Source organism: Plecotus auritus (assembly GCF_963455305.1).
Source record: "Plecotus auritus genome assembly, chromosome: 6".
In the NCBI taxonomy this organism is placed as follows: Eukaryota; Metazoa; Chordata; class Mammalia; order Chiroptera; family Vespertilionidae; genus Plecotus; species Plecotus auritus.
Genome location: NC_137773.1, coordinates 152,634,550 through 152,651,216, shown reverse-complemented (window position 1 = coordinate 152,651,216; position 16,667 = coordinate 152,634,550). Strand labels below are relative to the sequence as shown.

Here is a 16,667-nt window from a genome sequence, read left to right as displayed (position 1 = left end):
ACACTGGAGCTAAAGTTCTCCACACCTGGATCCTTCCCTCCAGTCCCCAGAGTAATCAAGTCCTCTTCTGACTCCAGTGAGCTCGAACACAAAGAACCTTGTAAGAGTCAGAAACCACTTTCCAAAATAACACCTGCATGTTCCCACTGCGGTCTGTGTCACATGTAAAGGAATGCACAAGGACAGTGTAACAGCCACTTCCCACTGACTAGCCTCTAATCCCCTTCGTTCTAGGAACTCTTTTGAGTTCTGGTTTTGTAAAATACTGTACATTATTACTTTTATTTATTTCCTTGATTTAACCTGCTTAAATATTTTCCCCAATGCAAAAGCAATTTAAAAAGTAATACATTTTTGTCAATAGTATGTATTTTTAAAAGTTTGGGTAGTAAAACAATTTCTTGCCTTCTCTTACAGACACAGTGCATGTTAAGATCTGAGTTTGCACGCACTGCTAATATTTGCTTCTACAGCACTTTAATAAATTCAGTTCAGCCAAATTCCTTGCTTTCCCCATGCTCTTCCGCTGCTGTGACATTCTGCTGTGATTGATGGAAGCACTGAACAATGTGCTGGCATATTAAAAAATTGTATTTGGGCTGCCTAACGTACTTGCGCTAAAAAACACACAACACTTTAGTATACATACTAAAGCAATCTCGATTCTCTATCAAGACCCTCTTGTGTTGCTTTGCCTCCTTGAGCTTTCTCATTTTTTATGAGTTTGAATGAACATGGAATCTATCTTGGACTCAGGAGTAGCATACACTGTTTGTGCAGAGTTGTTTTTCATCACAAACTAATAAACAGCAGAAAAAGCTCTCTGTGGAGTTTGTTCACCACATCAGATCTCCACTGTATCACCATTTGGAAAATTAAAGAAAGGCCAAGAAATCAGGCACATCCGCAGATATATGGCAACCTCTCTGATAAGGTTGTCATGTGGGATTGGTGACAGGGTCTATCTCTGCAGAAATAAAAGGATGTCGTGACACTGTGACAGGAAATAGTTTAATGCATTGACAATTTTCTTCCTGGAGGCTACAGCTCTGATCTATCTCCTTCACATTTCATTGAGAAAGGTACATAAAGTCTAGCCAGATATAAATATTTCTGAATTGATTTAAACTGAAAAATGGCATTAGGTCTTTTTCTTCTTCTTTGTTTGCATGATATAGAAACAGTTCTCAGGAGAAATAGAATTCAGCCCCATGCAACATACTATTGAGTTTACATAGTGCATCTGCTCAGGTTTGCTCCAGGGGAGGGCTTGCTGTTTTACTGCCATAAGCCACCTGGAATCTCCCAACAAGGCTGAGTACTGTGTAAATGACATTCCAAAACAAGCAGGCCTGTTTTAAATCCTCTTCAAGAGGGTTTGTATTGAAAAACTGAAAGGACTTGATCATAAAAAACTGTGAGCATGACCTTGAGGACAGTGTCAATGGTGTCTCTAATCTTTATGTCTTCAGACGCTTGAGACAGGACAATTCCATGTGGCAACAGTGGCAGAGGAGAAACCTGGGGCTGCAGGGAGGTAGTGTGGCATGGCTGTGATCCCTGATCTGCCACATAGCAGCTATGTGACTGTGGCAGACACACCCTAAGGAGATTGCCAATGAGTCACACACTTCTATAAACCTCTTCCCTTGAGTACAAGTGGAATCTATGGTAAACATGATGGGATATCACTCCCACGACTACTTTCCTTTATATATGACTCTATCTTAGTAGACTGGAGTGAGATATTCTCCTTCCGGCTGTGAAAATATAGCCATATGAACTGCTTATGTAAAAGGCCATGTGGTAGGTAACTGCAGGCAACCTTGAGGAACTGAAGGGCCTTCAGCTGATAGCCAGAAAGAAGTCGGGCCTTCAAAGAAATAAATTTTCTTAACAACCTAAAAGAGTTGTTGGCAAATGGATTCCCCAGTTGAGCATCCAGATAAGAAGATAGCCCTTGATTTGAAGCCTTGTGAGACCCTGAGTAGATGACCTAAGCAAGTTGTGCCCAGATTCCTCCCATGGGAACTTTCAGGCAATAAATGTGTGTTGTTTTAAGGCACTAAATTTGTAGAAATATGTTATGCAGCAAAATAAAAGTTAATATAATGATCTAGAACAAGTTTCTTTTCTCCCTGAGTCTGTTTCCTCACCCATAAAATGTGGATAATAATACCTTCTTATAGATAGGTTTAATCATCAAATGAAATAATAGCTCTTGCTAAAATAGTTGTTCTAGTGTATCATTAGTAATCTTATTATTTGGGGATACATGGCCCTACTAGTTGCATCATATGGCTGGACAGGTGATAGAAGAAATGGTCCTATTCCTGGGGCCAACCATAGAAGTGGGGCAAAGGGCAAGATATGGTGACCAACATACCCAACAGCCAACAGTCAGCAATCAATATCTAAGAGGAAAGGGCTGAGTCCTAATCAATGGGTGAGTCACTGAATCTAAATTCCAAATGGGTGACATCGGAAAATACGGTAGGCAGGCAATTATGTGAGCCATAGCCAAACTAGGGCAAGACAATGGGACCCAGAGCACCAGTCTGGGTTTCAGGAACTGAAGGCCAATCTGGGCCCTAGCCCACAGGAGCCCATGGAAAGCCATGCATGAGTAAAGGGAAGCACATCAGCTGTCCTGATTCAGTGGCTGAAACAGTGGTCTACTAAATCTTTTTTCTGATCACCTACTACGTGCCCAGCAATGTGCTAAGCACAGACAGTACTGAGAGGAGTGGGAGGTTCTCCCTGCCCAAATGAGTGGCTACACGTTCAACTCTAAGACTAACACTGGAATTTCATTTTCAAAACTGGGATTCTAAAATCGGAGGGCAAACAGGGCCACGTGCCGGTATATCTGGGTGACAGTGGGGACTTTGAGGCTGCTTTTGTTCTTGGCTGACACTTGGGAGAATCGGAAATACATAAAGAAGATGGGCATTGGGCGGCTCCACCTGCGAGAAGAGGGCGGGATACTAGAGCCAGGTGTCCTGGTGCTGTAAGGCCCCTCACGGCCAGGCACCAGGTGTCACTGAGCTGGTTCTCACTTTGATACTGGGCTACCTGCAGGCTCTGACTGGGGGCCCTCGGAGTAGCCACGATGGCCAGCACCAGGAGCACTGAGGTGGAGCACTTGGAGGAACAGGACAAAAGTCTGCGGCCTGGGTCCCTGAGAGGGACGCCCAGCTCGTCTGGGGCAGCGGCAGCTCAGGCCCCAAGGGCATCGGGCTCATCCCCAGCCAGGCACAGAGTGCCCACTGCAGCTTCTACTGCACGCAGACCCTGCAGGCCCTGAGCTCTGAGAAGAAGGCCAAGAAGGCGCCCTTCTACCGCTACTTCAAGGGCTGGTGTTTGCCATCTCCAGCGACTGCTTCTGGTCCTTCGATGCGCTGCTCATGGAGCTTACCCACCCCATCAGACAATCTGCACCTGCCCCAGGGCGTCCTCACCATACACCAAGGACTCTAGCAAGTTAAGTGAAGATTTCATCAAACCCAAGTTAGTGGCTGTGATGCAAAGTGGAGTGAAGCCTAGAAAAGCCATGCGGGATCCTTCTGAATAAAAAGACCACTCATTCCTTTGAACAAATCTTAACCGGTATCACTGAAGCCATTCAACTCAGCAGTGGTCAAAAGTCTCTGCGCACTGGACAGAAAGCAGGTTACTTGCCTGCAAGACTTTTTTGGTGATGACAATGTTTTTATTGCATGTGGACCTCAAAAATTCTGTTACGCCCAAGATGACTTTGTCCTGGATCACAGTGCATGCCTGGTCTTGAAGTCATTGTGTTCTTGCTCCTCAGCTAAGTATTCTGGACCCAAGAGCCCTGGATCCTCTCGTGGCAGCCAGTCACCAGCCTCAGTTAATGAAACCCCCAGCAGCCAGCTCTCCACTCCTAAATAGAGGAAATCCTCCAGTTCCTCTCCAACTAGCCCAGGAAGTTTCAGAGGATTAAAGCAGATTTCCACACATGCCAGATCTTCTTCCAACATAAATGGTGGACCTGAACTTGACTATTGCCTGAGTCCCAAAGGCGTGAATGGAAACAGGTGCATTGAATTATCGACTCTTCTCGAGAAATACAAAATTAGAAAGGTTATTGGCGATAGCAATTTTGCAGTAGTCAAAGAGTGGGTGGCCTGGTCCACCAGAAAGGAGTTTGCTCTAAAGGTGATACACAAAGCCAAATGTTGTGGAAAGGAACACCTGGTCAAGAATGAAGTGTCCATCCCGTGCCAAGTGAAACACTCAAACATCATCATGCTGGTGGAGGAGATGGAAACAGCCAGCGAGCTCTTCCTGGTAATGGACTTGGTCAAAGGTGGAGACTTCTTTGATGCAATTACCTCTTCAGCCAAGGACACCAAGCGAGATGGCAGTGCCCTGGTGTACAACCTGACCAGCGCTCCCAGGGACCTCCATGGCCTCTACATGGTGCACAGGGACCTCAAGCCCAAGAACCTCTTGGTGTGTGAGTCTCCCAATGGAACCAAGTCCTTGAAACTGGGAGACTCGGGGCTGGCCGCTGTGGTGGAAGGCCCCTTGTACACAGTCGGTGGCACACCAACTTACGTGGCTCCGGAAATCATTGCTGCAACGGGCTATGGCCTGAAGGTGGTCATTTGGGCGGCAGGCGTGATCTCGTACATACGTCACTGTGGAGTTCCACCATTCTGAAGTGAGAACAATCTCCAGGAAGACCTCTTTGATCAGACCTTGGCCTGGAAGCTCGAGTTCCCAGCACCCTACTGGGAAAACGGCACGGATTCCATAAAGGAATTAATCAGCCAGATGCTTCAGGTCAACTGCGGGACAAAGCCTGAGTCACCCCTGGGTGTCAGATGACACCTCCCAGGAGACTAATATACAGGCTGAAGGAACTGGTAACCTAAAACGTACTTTAATAATGAGCTTCCCAAACAGAACAGCACCACCACCGGGGTCTCTGATCATGAACTCGGCTCTAGATAAGGAGGGGCAGATCTGCAGCAAACACTCAGGACAGCAGCTGACCCAAGATGGAGCCCACCTGTCCATTTCCTCCCTCTACCCAGGAGCCCCCTGTGTGCGGGGTGGCAGCCTTGGCCCCTGACACCCCGGAATCTCCTCCCCTTCCCGCCCTGCCCCGGGCTGGGAGCACGCAGGGACCTGGCGTCTCCACTGTGACTGACCCCCAGGGCCTGCGCCTCCCTGTGCTGACCCGCTGGCCGCTGGCTGTGGGCTCCCACGGGCTCTGTCCTCAGTGCCTGGGGTGGCATATGCAGCATCAGCTTTGGGGACATATTTGGAGAGGCTTGTTTTCAATGGCCTGATTTTCCGTTCATTGGATGTTTTACAGCATCACCAGGAGAATGTGCAACCTTTTCCCAGCCTTTAATGATTTTAATAGAAACACTTTGGATGAGCCAAGACCTTTCTCTCCCTTATTTAAGTAACGCAGAGTGTTCCTTTTCTTACCGAGAAGTTAGAACTGCATCTGTCCCTGGGTGGGTGTCCTGTAGGGGGAGGCGGGGCACCTTCCCTGCTGCCGGGCTGGAGGACTGGCTTTCCCATGGCAGAACCCAGCCCACCCAGAGGCTGTCAGGTGCCACCACACAGAGGGGTCGCTGGGCTCACTTACCACACTGGCTATTCATTTGCACACAGACCACAGGGGACGGTGACTTTCCTGGACACTGTGTGTTTCCCCCGACTCTTCCCACATATGAATTAAAAATGCTAATGAAGTTGGCCTTTGGGCTTCTTAATGAACTGCCTCGCGCATCATGGGTTCAGCCACCAGTGCAGCTGGATGAACTAGGTCAGTGGTCGGCAAACTCATTAGTCAACAGAGCCAAATATCAACAGTACGATTGAAATTTCTTTTGAGAGCCGAAAACCGACTACTGCACATGGGCCACGAAGTTTCAATCGCACTGTACGTGCGCGCCCGCACGTGGTATTTTGTGGAAGAGCCATACTCAAGGGGCCAAAGAGCCGCATGTGGCTCATGAGCCATAGTTTGCCGACCACTGAACTAGGTGGCCTAAGCGGCCTCAGCCTCCTTCCCTCACTTGCTTCTCCTCTGGAGCCGGGACGGCAGCATTGGCAGAGATGCCTCGCAGACCCCTTTGTTACTAACCTTCTGGAAGGCTGCTGGCAGCTTTCTCTTGTTTTCCACCACCTGCTCTTTTTAATAATATTGCATAATCCGTGTATTTGTTTTACCTGCTCATCTTCTAACCTGGTGGGCTCTGTAGTCCCTTCACATTGTTAGATTTTTGCCTCCTACAAGTGTACCCAACCTGAAATATACTCTTCCTTCTTGAGAAGAAAAATAAAGGAAGATGGGCATTGGACTTCTGGAAGATGATAAGGAAAATTGCTTTGAGGCAACAGGGTAAGAGAAGAAGAGCTCCCTATACTCTGGAAAAACGAGGTCTGAGAAGCCAATGAGAAGGGCTGTAAATCACTGGGTAATCAAAGCAAAAGCTGTTCTGCAGGGCCCTGTGGAAAGCTCTCAGAAGACAACAAGTCAGGCCAACTCTCTGTGACCAAAAAAGCACCACGCTATCAAGTCTTTAAACTGAAGGGGCTCAGCTTGCTATTTCCCGTGGCATTCAGGAGTGGCTGCCGCTCTCCTCTGGGAACTGGGAGGAGGGAGCTCCTGTGGATGCTCTTGTACAAGGAGAAAGAGAACTGGAACATATTTGTTCTCTGCACTGCGTCCTGAAAACTGAATTGTGATGATAAAGATCAGGCAGTTGTGCTGAAGCACTGAACTCTTTATGAAATAACAGCCCAAGTGCTGAACTCTAATCTTATTTCTCTCTTTGTTGGATAAGGGAAGGATCTGGCTATCACCTGACTCTGTACAGCTAGAAAGATGGAGCATTAGTCACCTTATGACTTGTGGTCCAAGTTCTCTCTGATGAAGGGAGCCAGCAGGGAAATTATCCAATATAGAAGGGCCATGGGGACCATGTGTATCCAGAAGAGGGAAATTCTTGAGGGTGAAGGAGCGAGCGTAAGAATGGAAGTGGCAAAGGGGTGGGGAAGTGGCTAGTTGTACACTAGTACATGAAATGCAACAACAACAAAAACCCAGATGGACTCCAGTCTCACCCAAAAAGGATATAAGAAGAGAAAAAAGCTTGGACTCAAGTTTGGGTGAGCAATCCTAAAAGCTGTTGATGTCCTATCCTTTTGCAGAATGTAAAGTACATGAATTTTGGCAGCAGAGACAATCTGGCTAATATAGGGAATTCTGGCTAAAATATTTATTTGTGAACATAGAGCTGAATGGTGTCATTGACATCAACTGTTAAGAAGACTCTGGACTAGATACAAGGGCTAAAGGGACTTCCCACAGTGGTTCCAGTAGCTGACACATACTGGGCTGACTATAAGTTGATTTTCCCACTGATAATAACCCTGGTTTTCTTTCCTAAATGTCATAGCCGAGATCTTGTCAGTCCCTTCTTGGAGCATAAAGCCAATACCCCATCTTAAGTCTTCTTGAATGCCAAGATGTTTCTGTAGTAAGGGATGTGGTCCAGTTGTCTAAGTTATATCAGCTTGTCTATGGTGGCAGGCAGTGAATTTTTAAAAAAATAACTACTTATTAGCAGCAATCTTGAAAGCGTGATTGATTCCCTCTCTAGGCTGGTCATTTCTCTATCTGAAATGCTAGGCACAATTTCTTTGAAAGTGGTTTCACTTGATTTTGGACAATACCTGCACAGGTATATAAATGCAATGAAAATCACACTAAGTCATAGATAACTGTAGGTACTGGTAGGTGACAGATGTGAAAGAAAATGAGTTCCTGAGTATTAATAGTGTAATAGAGTCTGGCTGGTGTGGCGCAGTGGTTGAGCATCAACCCATTAACTAAGAGGTGCCTGGTTCAATTCTGTCAGGGCACATGCCTGGGTTTCAGGCTCAATCCAGCAGTAGGGGATGAACAGGAGGCAGCCAATTGATGTCTCTCTCTAATCAATGTTTCCATCTCTCTATCCCTCTCCCTTTCTCTCTCTCTAAAAAAATCAATAAAAACATATTTAAAAAATATAGTGTAATAGATTTTTTATTTAATCTTTAAAAACTGAACTTTGAACTTTTTATGAGTAAAATTGAAGTAAAAATGTGTCTTCCATTTTAAACTTAATGTAGTGTGTATAAGAATGCTATAGTAATCTGACTGTGCAATTACTCAGCAATTATTAAAAGAATTATACATAGTTGTATAATTTTATACATTATTTACTTAATCAAATAATTGCAAGTTTAAAGACATGTCAAACTGTTCAAAATGCCAAATGTTGATGTCAAAACTAATGAAAACTTAGAGAACAGATCAAATAGATCACAGACCAAAAGGAACTAGTGGATAAGGAAGACAGACAACCCTGAAGAAAATGATGACTGCAAAAAGAGATGAAAAGTATACACAAATCCCTCTGAGAATTTCCTGTATTAATCAGATTGCTTCTGCTGCCCATATTTCTGTACTTTGCTTTCTGCAAGATGATGGGATATTAATGAGTTTTAGCATTGCTCACCCAAACTTCATTCTAGGCCAGGGGTGGGCAAACTTTTTGACTCGAGGGCCACAATGGGTTCTTAAACTGGACCGGAGGGCCGGAACAAAAGCATGGATGGAGTGTTTGTGTGAACTAATATAAATTCAAAGTAAAGGAGCGGAGGGGAGAGCAAGAGAACCCTCCGCTCTTTCGGCTCCGCGGGCCGGATAGAACAGCCGAATGGGCCAGATCCGGCCCGCGGGCCGTAGTTTGCCCATGGCTGTTCTAGGCAGTCTTACTTCCTAAATTCCTTTTGGGTAAGAGCTAGAGTTGTCCTATACAATAAAAGGCTAATATGCAAATCAACCGGACACTGGAACAACTGATCGCTATGACATGCACTGACCACCAGGGGGCAGACGCTCAAGGCAGGAGCTGTCCCCTAGTGGTCAGTGCGCTCCCACAGGGTGAGTGCGCTAAGGATGTCCCTTGGGAAGCAGGCCTAAGTCATCAGACGAACATCCCCTGAGGGCTCCCAGACTGCAAGAGAGCACAGATGGGCTGAGGGACCTCTCAGAGTGCACAAATTTCATGCACCAAGGCCTCTAGTCCATACATAATCAAATAGCAGAAATTATCTTGAATAGTCCATAAGCAGTGATCAAGATAGGTGGTGCACATGTTAGGAAATGGCCACACCTGTAAATGTGTTCTCTTTTCCTATAGCACTCCCTTTTAGTTCAATTTGATACAAACACCTCTTTCATACTCAGAATAGAACAATGTCCCATTAACTTAGCCTTTTTATGACCATTAACAAATTATAGGGGAAAAAACAACTTTGACAGAATCTGCTTATACATTCTGAAACTCTATGATGCTTACTCAAAGCAGTCAACCATTAGATTCATTAAGTGTGGTTATCTAAGAATAGGATTATTAATTGAACTTACAATTAAGCTTTTGGATCAGTAGATAAAACATGTGAATGTGTTTGTTTTCTGTTGTTGCATAACAAATTGCTTAAAACAACATGCATTGCTTATCTTCACAGTGTCTGTGGGTCAGGAGTCCAGGCAAGATGAAACGAGGTCCTTTGCTCAGCATCTCACAAGGCTGCACTCAAGGTGTTGAGTGAGGCTGTGGTCTTCTCTAGAGGCTCAAAGAGGAAGAATCCACCTTCAATCAGATGTTGGCAAAATTCCCTTACTTATGGTTGCTCAAGCAGAGGGCCCTGATTTCTCGAAGACTGTTGACTTGGAGGACGCCCTCCACTCCTAGAGGCTGCCTGCAGATCATTGCCACATGGGCTTTCCAACATGGCCATGGACTTCATCAAGCCAGACAGCAAGGAGAGTCTTTAGAGCAAAATGGAGGCTTATATAACACTAGTAGCCCTGCACACAAATCCGTGCACCAGTAGCTCTCTGCTGCTCTCCTGTAGCTCTCCACCTGCTGCCCTGCCCTCCTGTAGCTCCCCCCCGCCTCCTCCTCATAGCTTGCTGCCCTGCTTCCTCCTGTAGCTCTCTGCCTCCCACTTGCTTACTCCCCTGCTTCCTCCTGTAGCTCTCTGCCTCCCGCTTGCTTGCTGCCCTGCCCCGTCCTGTAGCCCTCTGCTGCCTGCTTGTAGTTCACTGCCCCACCCTCCTGCAGATCTGTGATCAGTTCATTTCGCGGTTGGTCGTTACGCCTCTGGGTGTAATGGATAATTAGCATATTCCTCTCTTATTATACTACTAGAGGCCCAGTGCACAAAATTCGTGCACGGGGTGGGAGATGTGTCCCTCAGCCCAGCCTGCACCCTCTCTAATCTGGGACCCCTCGAGGGATGTCCAACTGCCTGTTTAAACAGGCAGTCGGACATCCCTCTCACAATCCAGGACTGCTGGCTCCCAACTGCTTGCCTGCCTGCCTTCCTGATTGCCCCTAACTGCTTCTGCCTGCCAGCCTAATAACCCCCTAACCACTCCCCTGCCAGCCTGTTTGATGCCTAACTGCTCCCCTGCCAGCCTGTTTGCCCCTAACTACCCTCCCATGCAGGCCTGGTCACCCCCAACTGCCCTCCCTTGCAGGCCTGGTCCCCCCCAACTGCTCTCCCCTGCAGGCCTGGTCGCCCCCAACTTCCCTCCTCTGCCAGCCTGGTCACCCCTAACTGCCCTCCCCTGCAGGCTTGATCACCCTCAACTGCCCTCCCTTGCAGGCCTGGTCCCTCCCAACTGCCCTCCCTGCTGGCCTGATCGCCCACAACTGCCCTCCCTTGCAGGCCTGGCCCCTCCTAACAGCCCTCCCCTGCTGGCCATCTTGTGGTGGGCATCTTGTGTCCACATGGGGGCAGCCATCTTTGACCACATGAGGGCAACCATCTTTGTGTTTTGGAGTGATGGTCAATTTGCATATTACTCCTTTATTAGATAGAATAGAGGCCTGGTGCACAGATGGGGGCTGGCTGATTTGCTCTGAAGGGTGTCCCGGATCAGGGTGGGGGTTCCCTTGGGGTGTGGGGCGGCCTGGGCAAGGTGCCTGTGGTGGTTTGCAGGCCGGCCACACCCCCAGGCGACCCAAGTGGAGGCCCGGGTATCTGGGATTTATTTATCTTCTACAATTGAAACTTTGTAGCCTTGAGCGGAGGCCTGGGCAGGCCAGGGCAGGCGGAAAGCTTGGCTTCCTCCATTGCTGGGGAAACCCAAGCCTCCTGCTCTCTCCGTGGCTGCAGCCATCTTGGTTGGGTTAATTTGCATATTCGTTCCTGTTTGGCTGATAGGCATGGCTTGTGGGTATAGCGGAGGCATGGTCAATTTGCATATTACTCATTTATTAAAGAGTATTGAAAAAGAGTAATATGCAAATTGACTGTGCCTCTGCTACACCCACAAGCCACGCCCACCAGTTAATCAGGAGTGAGTACACAAATTAACCCAACCAAGATGGCTGTGGCCACGGAGAGAGCAGGAGGCTTTCCCCGGCAATGGAGGAAACCAAGCTTTGCGCGGGCCCTGGCCTGCCCAGGCCTCTGCTCAAGGCTACAAAGTTTCAATTATAGAAGATAAATAAATCCCCCAAAAAATGGCGGCAGCCATGGAGCTGGAGAGAGAGGAGGCTTGAGTTGCCCCTGGTGATGGAGGAAGCCAAGTTTCCGCAACCCTGGCCTGCCTTGGCCTCCGCTTAAGGCTACAAAGTATCAATTATAGAAGATAAATAAATCCCAACAAAAATGGTTGCGGCCAGGGAGCGAGCAGGAGGCTTGGCTCCGCTCAAGGCTACAAAGTTTCAATTATAGAAGATAAATAAATCCCAGATACCAGGGCCTCCACTTGGGTCGATGGGGGGCGTGACCATCCTGCAAACCACCACAGGCCCCTAGCCCAGGCTGCCCCACACCTTAGGGAAGCCCCACCCTGATTTGGGACACCCTTCAGGACAAACCAGCCGGCCCCCACCCGTGCACCAGGCCTCTATTCTATCTAATAAAAGAGTAATATGCAAATTGACCTTCACTCCAACACACAAATATGGTTGCCCCCATGTGGTCAAAAATGGCTGCCCCCATGTGGACACAAGATGGCCGCCACAAGATGGCCAGCAGGGGAAGGCATTTGGGAGGGACCAGGCCTGCAAGGGAGGGCAGTTGGGGGTGATCAAGCCTGCAGGGGAGGGCAGTTAGGGGTGACCAGGCTGGCAGAGGAGGGAAGTTGGGGGCGACCGTGCCTGCAGGGAAGGGCAGTTGGGGGGGGACCCAGGCCTGCAGTGGAGGGCAGTTAGGGGTGACCAGGCCTGCAGGGGAAAGCAGTTAGGGGTGACCAGGCCTGCAGGGGAGGGCAGTTAGGGGTGACCAGGCCTGCAGGGGAGGGCAGTTAGGGGGATCAGGCCTGCAGGGAGGGCAGTTAGGGGCAATCAGGCTGGCAGGGGAGTGGTTAGGGCGTGATCAGGCTGTCAGGCAGAAGTGGTTAGGAGCAATCAGGAAGGCAGGCAGGTGAGCAGTTGGGAGCCAGCAGTCCTGGATTGTGAGAGGGATGTCCGACTGCCCATTTAGGCCTGATTCTACCTGGATCGGGCCTAAACGGGTGGTCAGACATCCCTCGAGGGGTCCCAGATTGGAGAGGGTGCAGGCTGGGCTGAGGGACACACACCCCCATGCACGAAATTCGGACCTCTAGTATAGGATAATGTAATTATGAGAGTGCTTCTGCCTCTCATAACCTTTACTACATTCAATTGGTGAGAAGGAAATCATAGATCTCATTCTCACTCAAGGGGTGCATATTATCCAAGGCTGTGAATGCCAGGAAACTTAAATCATGGAGGTCTTTCTGCACAGTAGATACTCAATATTAACATCTTTTGAAAGGATGTATATTTCTCTCAGGAGTTAAGTAGGGAGAGCTGATGGCCATGGACCCCAAGCAGCAATGACTATTCTGCTCTAATGCTCTCTTACAACTTTGTGGTCTGTATTCCCACAGTTTAACATGGAAAGGATTCACCTTCTCAGGCACCAGGACATGCTTTGTATGCAGCAGCAACAGCAACCAAGCCAAATAGTCTCTGGAGGGCATCTCAGCAGACACTCAGTCACCTCAGAGAAGGACCAAAGAGGCCTCCCTTCTCTCTGTGCTTAAAGTGCACATGTAGCAGAATCCTTTCTCTAAAAAATTAAAGTCTGGTTTTATCTGACTTTACAAAACAATCAACTAAGTATAATAAATTTATCCACTGCTTGTGCATACTCTAGACTTACTATGGCATTGGCTTCATTTTATTTTACCTTGTTTTTCTCCAAAAATACATTTATTTCTGATCTTTTCATGGAAAATTTCCATACAAGAGCTTCATAACATGCTTTATATAGATCCGGCTCCAACCTTATTTTATGTCCTTGAAAATATCCTCAAGTGCCAAGTAACCCAACAATCTGAAGTTGGGAAAAACTCTAGTCCCAACCACACTGAAATTGCTAATATAAAAAGAAATGACTTGACTGGCTGAAAGTACCTGAGACTTCTGGGTGTCACCATTATGTGACTGTGCTTCAGCGCTCTGAAATAATGGCACTTTAATCTCAGGTCCACCCATCACTGTCTGAAAAAGGAAAAAGTGCTGAAGCCATAAAATACTGAGGAAAGGTGAGGGTACTGCCTCATTACCTATAAAATATGGTTTTATTTCAAAGCTGCAATAGAATTCTTTTTCTTTCTAGTACTAAGAGTTATTTAGTCTTATATGCTCAAACTTTCACTTCATGGCTTAATGTGAGAAAATCTCATTTTGCTTTGAAATTCCAGTTTTTGTAAAACTTTTCATTGTAAGTAATGGGTTTTCTCACTCCTGTTGAAATGCACTTCATTGTCTATAATAGAGACTCAGCAGGGTCCTGGTGTTCTGCAGAGGGAAATGTGCATAAGACAGCACCATATAGCCCGGGACATATTGGTTAAAGTCTGAATAGGAAACACCCTGAGGCATGTAATGGGTCTGAAATGAAATAATTAGATATTTATACACATATGTGTTGTGTTTGCTTGACTCCTTGGCACAATTGACAACCTTCTTCCAAAACAACAAAAACAAAAAAACAGAGAAACGAAAACCTCTCTCGTTTATTCTGGAACACTATATGTCACTTATACCATCCTATTGCACTTAATGGTACTCTCTTTTTAAAAACCTATCTCTAATCCCTAAAATTTTTTTCAGGTCTTTACCAGCATTTAAAGCCTGGCTTTGCTATAGTATACAAGCTATGCAAACCAGTCTATATATTTCACCTCAGTGAGCCCCAGTTGCCCCATCTATAAAATGGGGCTAATGAGAGCATCTACTTATATTGTGATGATTACGGTGACAGCACACATAAAGCACAATCCTAGACAGTGCTTGGTTTATCATAGATATCATAGGCCTCTCATATTCCCTTCTTTCCATGTGTTATCAGCCTCAGAGACCTCCCTGCAGCTTTAACAATCACTGCATTTAGATGATGCCCAAATTGAAATAATCAATTTTGGTATCTCAGGCACTATTCTTGCATCTTCAACTTCATGGTGGGCATTTCTCTCGGATAGTTCATCTGCCCCTCAAAAACAGTGTGTCTGAAATCAATTTTAATTCTATTCTCCTTGAAAAAAAAAATAGACTCTGGAAAAACATTTGGCAGTTCCTCCGGGAATTAAACCTAAAGTTACTGTATGATCCAGCAATTCTACTCCCTAGTATATAGTCAAGAGAGTTGAAAACAAATATCCACACAGAAACTTGTTTGTGAATGTTCATAGCAGTATTATTCATAATAACCAAAAAGTAGAAACAACCCAATGTTCATCAACTGGTGAATGGATAAACAACATGTGGTATATTCATACAAGAGAACATTATTTGGCATTAAAAAGAAATAAAGTACAGACACATGCTGCAACATGGATGAACCTTGAAAACATGCCAAGTGAAAGAAGGCAGGTACAATGTTCATATATTGTATGATTCCATTTCTATGAAATGTCCAGAAGAGGCAAATTTACAGGGACAGAAAGTAGATTAGTGGTTTTTGGGGCCTACAGGGGATGGAGGAATCAGGAGGTGACAGAAAATGGGTACAAGGTTCTTTTGGGGGGTGATGAAAATGTCCTGGAATTAGTGTTGATAGTTGCACAGCATTATGAACATGCTAAAAACCACTGAAATGTATACTTTAAGAATGATAAAATGATGATTTTTATTCTATGTGAATTTTATGTCAATTTTAAAAGAAGAAAAAGCAACTTCAGTAGGCAGAGCAGTGACACTAGCTGGAAGCAAAGGGGACTGGGCCAGCAATGCAGAAAGGGGTCTTTGATCTCCAGCAAACCAAGGTACTCATTAAGGGCAGCAGAACAAGGTCCTGAGGGGATGTCACTATGCTCACTTCTAAGCCATTCTCGGAATCTGACTCCCTGAGGCTCAACCAAATGGGTCATTTATGCAGCTTTGCTGAAATATATTCAAATCCATACCTAACGACCAAAAAAGAAGTGAAGATTGAAGGGTGAAAGTAGCCTAAGAAAGGGCTTGAAATAGAATAGAAGCTCCTCACGGACACATTTGTTATATTCATTATTGCCGGTTCAACGGGAAGGGCAATGAATCATTTGCTCTGAATACATTTAATATGTCCCATGTACTGTCTGTTATGTCATTCTCTTTCTCCCTGCTTCTTTCCTCTTTAATCAAAAGTTTGACCATGAAGACAAATAGGAGGTCTGGAACTTCGCAAATTTTGTAAGTAAAGCAAAATCCAGTCCCTTCCAGGGAGTCAGCTGGAAGTCAGATTCTTTGACGGTATCCTGTCAGATGACCTGGTTTAAGGTGATGAGAATATTTCGAGGAGTTTTTAAAGACATGCTATACCTGCCTTTTTCAAAACTGTACTAATATTCTGGTTTTGGAAAAGTTCCCATGAAAAGGACTTTGGAGAAAAACATTCCCATATCTTCTCCCCCTCCCCAGCCCCCGCCCTCTGACTGTGGAACAGATCTTAATAGACTCTAAAGGAATCCATGTGTTCCCACAGATGGCTGTTGAAAAATGAATCATGCTTATCCATTTAAGAAAACAGAGAGAAAAGAACAAGGAATACAGAACTTTTGTGATGTAGCCAAGTCATGTCCAGGGTCTCATGAGTGGCCAGAGTCAATAACCTGGGGTTAGTTTGTTCCTCCCAAATTCTTCTCTCCTCAGCCTCATTTTTTATAACAGACAGTGTTTCCAAAAGAGCAGCCACTACCCTCTAACCTCTGTTGTGCATCACATGATCTGGAAATGATTAGGAAAAGCTGACGCACCCTACCTGGTTGTGTCAGTTCGCTAGTGCAGCCATAACAAAGCACCACAAACTGAGCAGCTTGAACAGAAATGTACTGCCTCACCATTCTAAAGGTTAGAAGTCTAAGATCAAGGTTTCTGCAGAGTTGATTCCTCCTGAGGGCTGTGAGGAAAGAGTTTGTTTCAGGACCCTCTCTCTGGCTTGTATATGGCCATCTTCTCCCTTGTGTCTCTTTGAATCATCTTCCCTCTCTTTGTGTCTGTCTTTGTGTCCAAATTTCCCCTTTCTCATGATAGTATTGGGTTAGGGCTGACCCTTAATGATCACATTTTAACTTGATTACCTCTGTAAAGACCCTA

The 16,667-nt window shown here is 46.0% G+C and overlaps 1 pseudogene across 1 annotated transcript; it reads left to right on the top strand.

Moving 5' to 3' along the window:
- The first annotated feature begins 3,112 nt into the window (after positions 1–3,112).
- LOC308251859 (serine/threonine-protein kinase DCLK2-like) lies at positions 3,113–5,182 on the top strand (annotated as a pseudogene). Its single transcript has 2 exons — positions 3,113–3,451; positions 3,495–5,182. The product of its transcript is annotated as a serine/threonine-protein kinase DCLK2-like (transcript).
- The last annotated feature ends 11,485 nt before the right edge of the window (positions 5,183–16,667 follow it).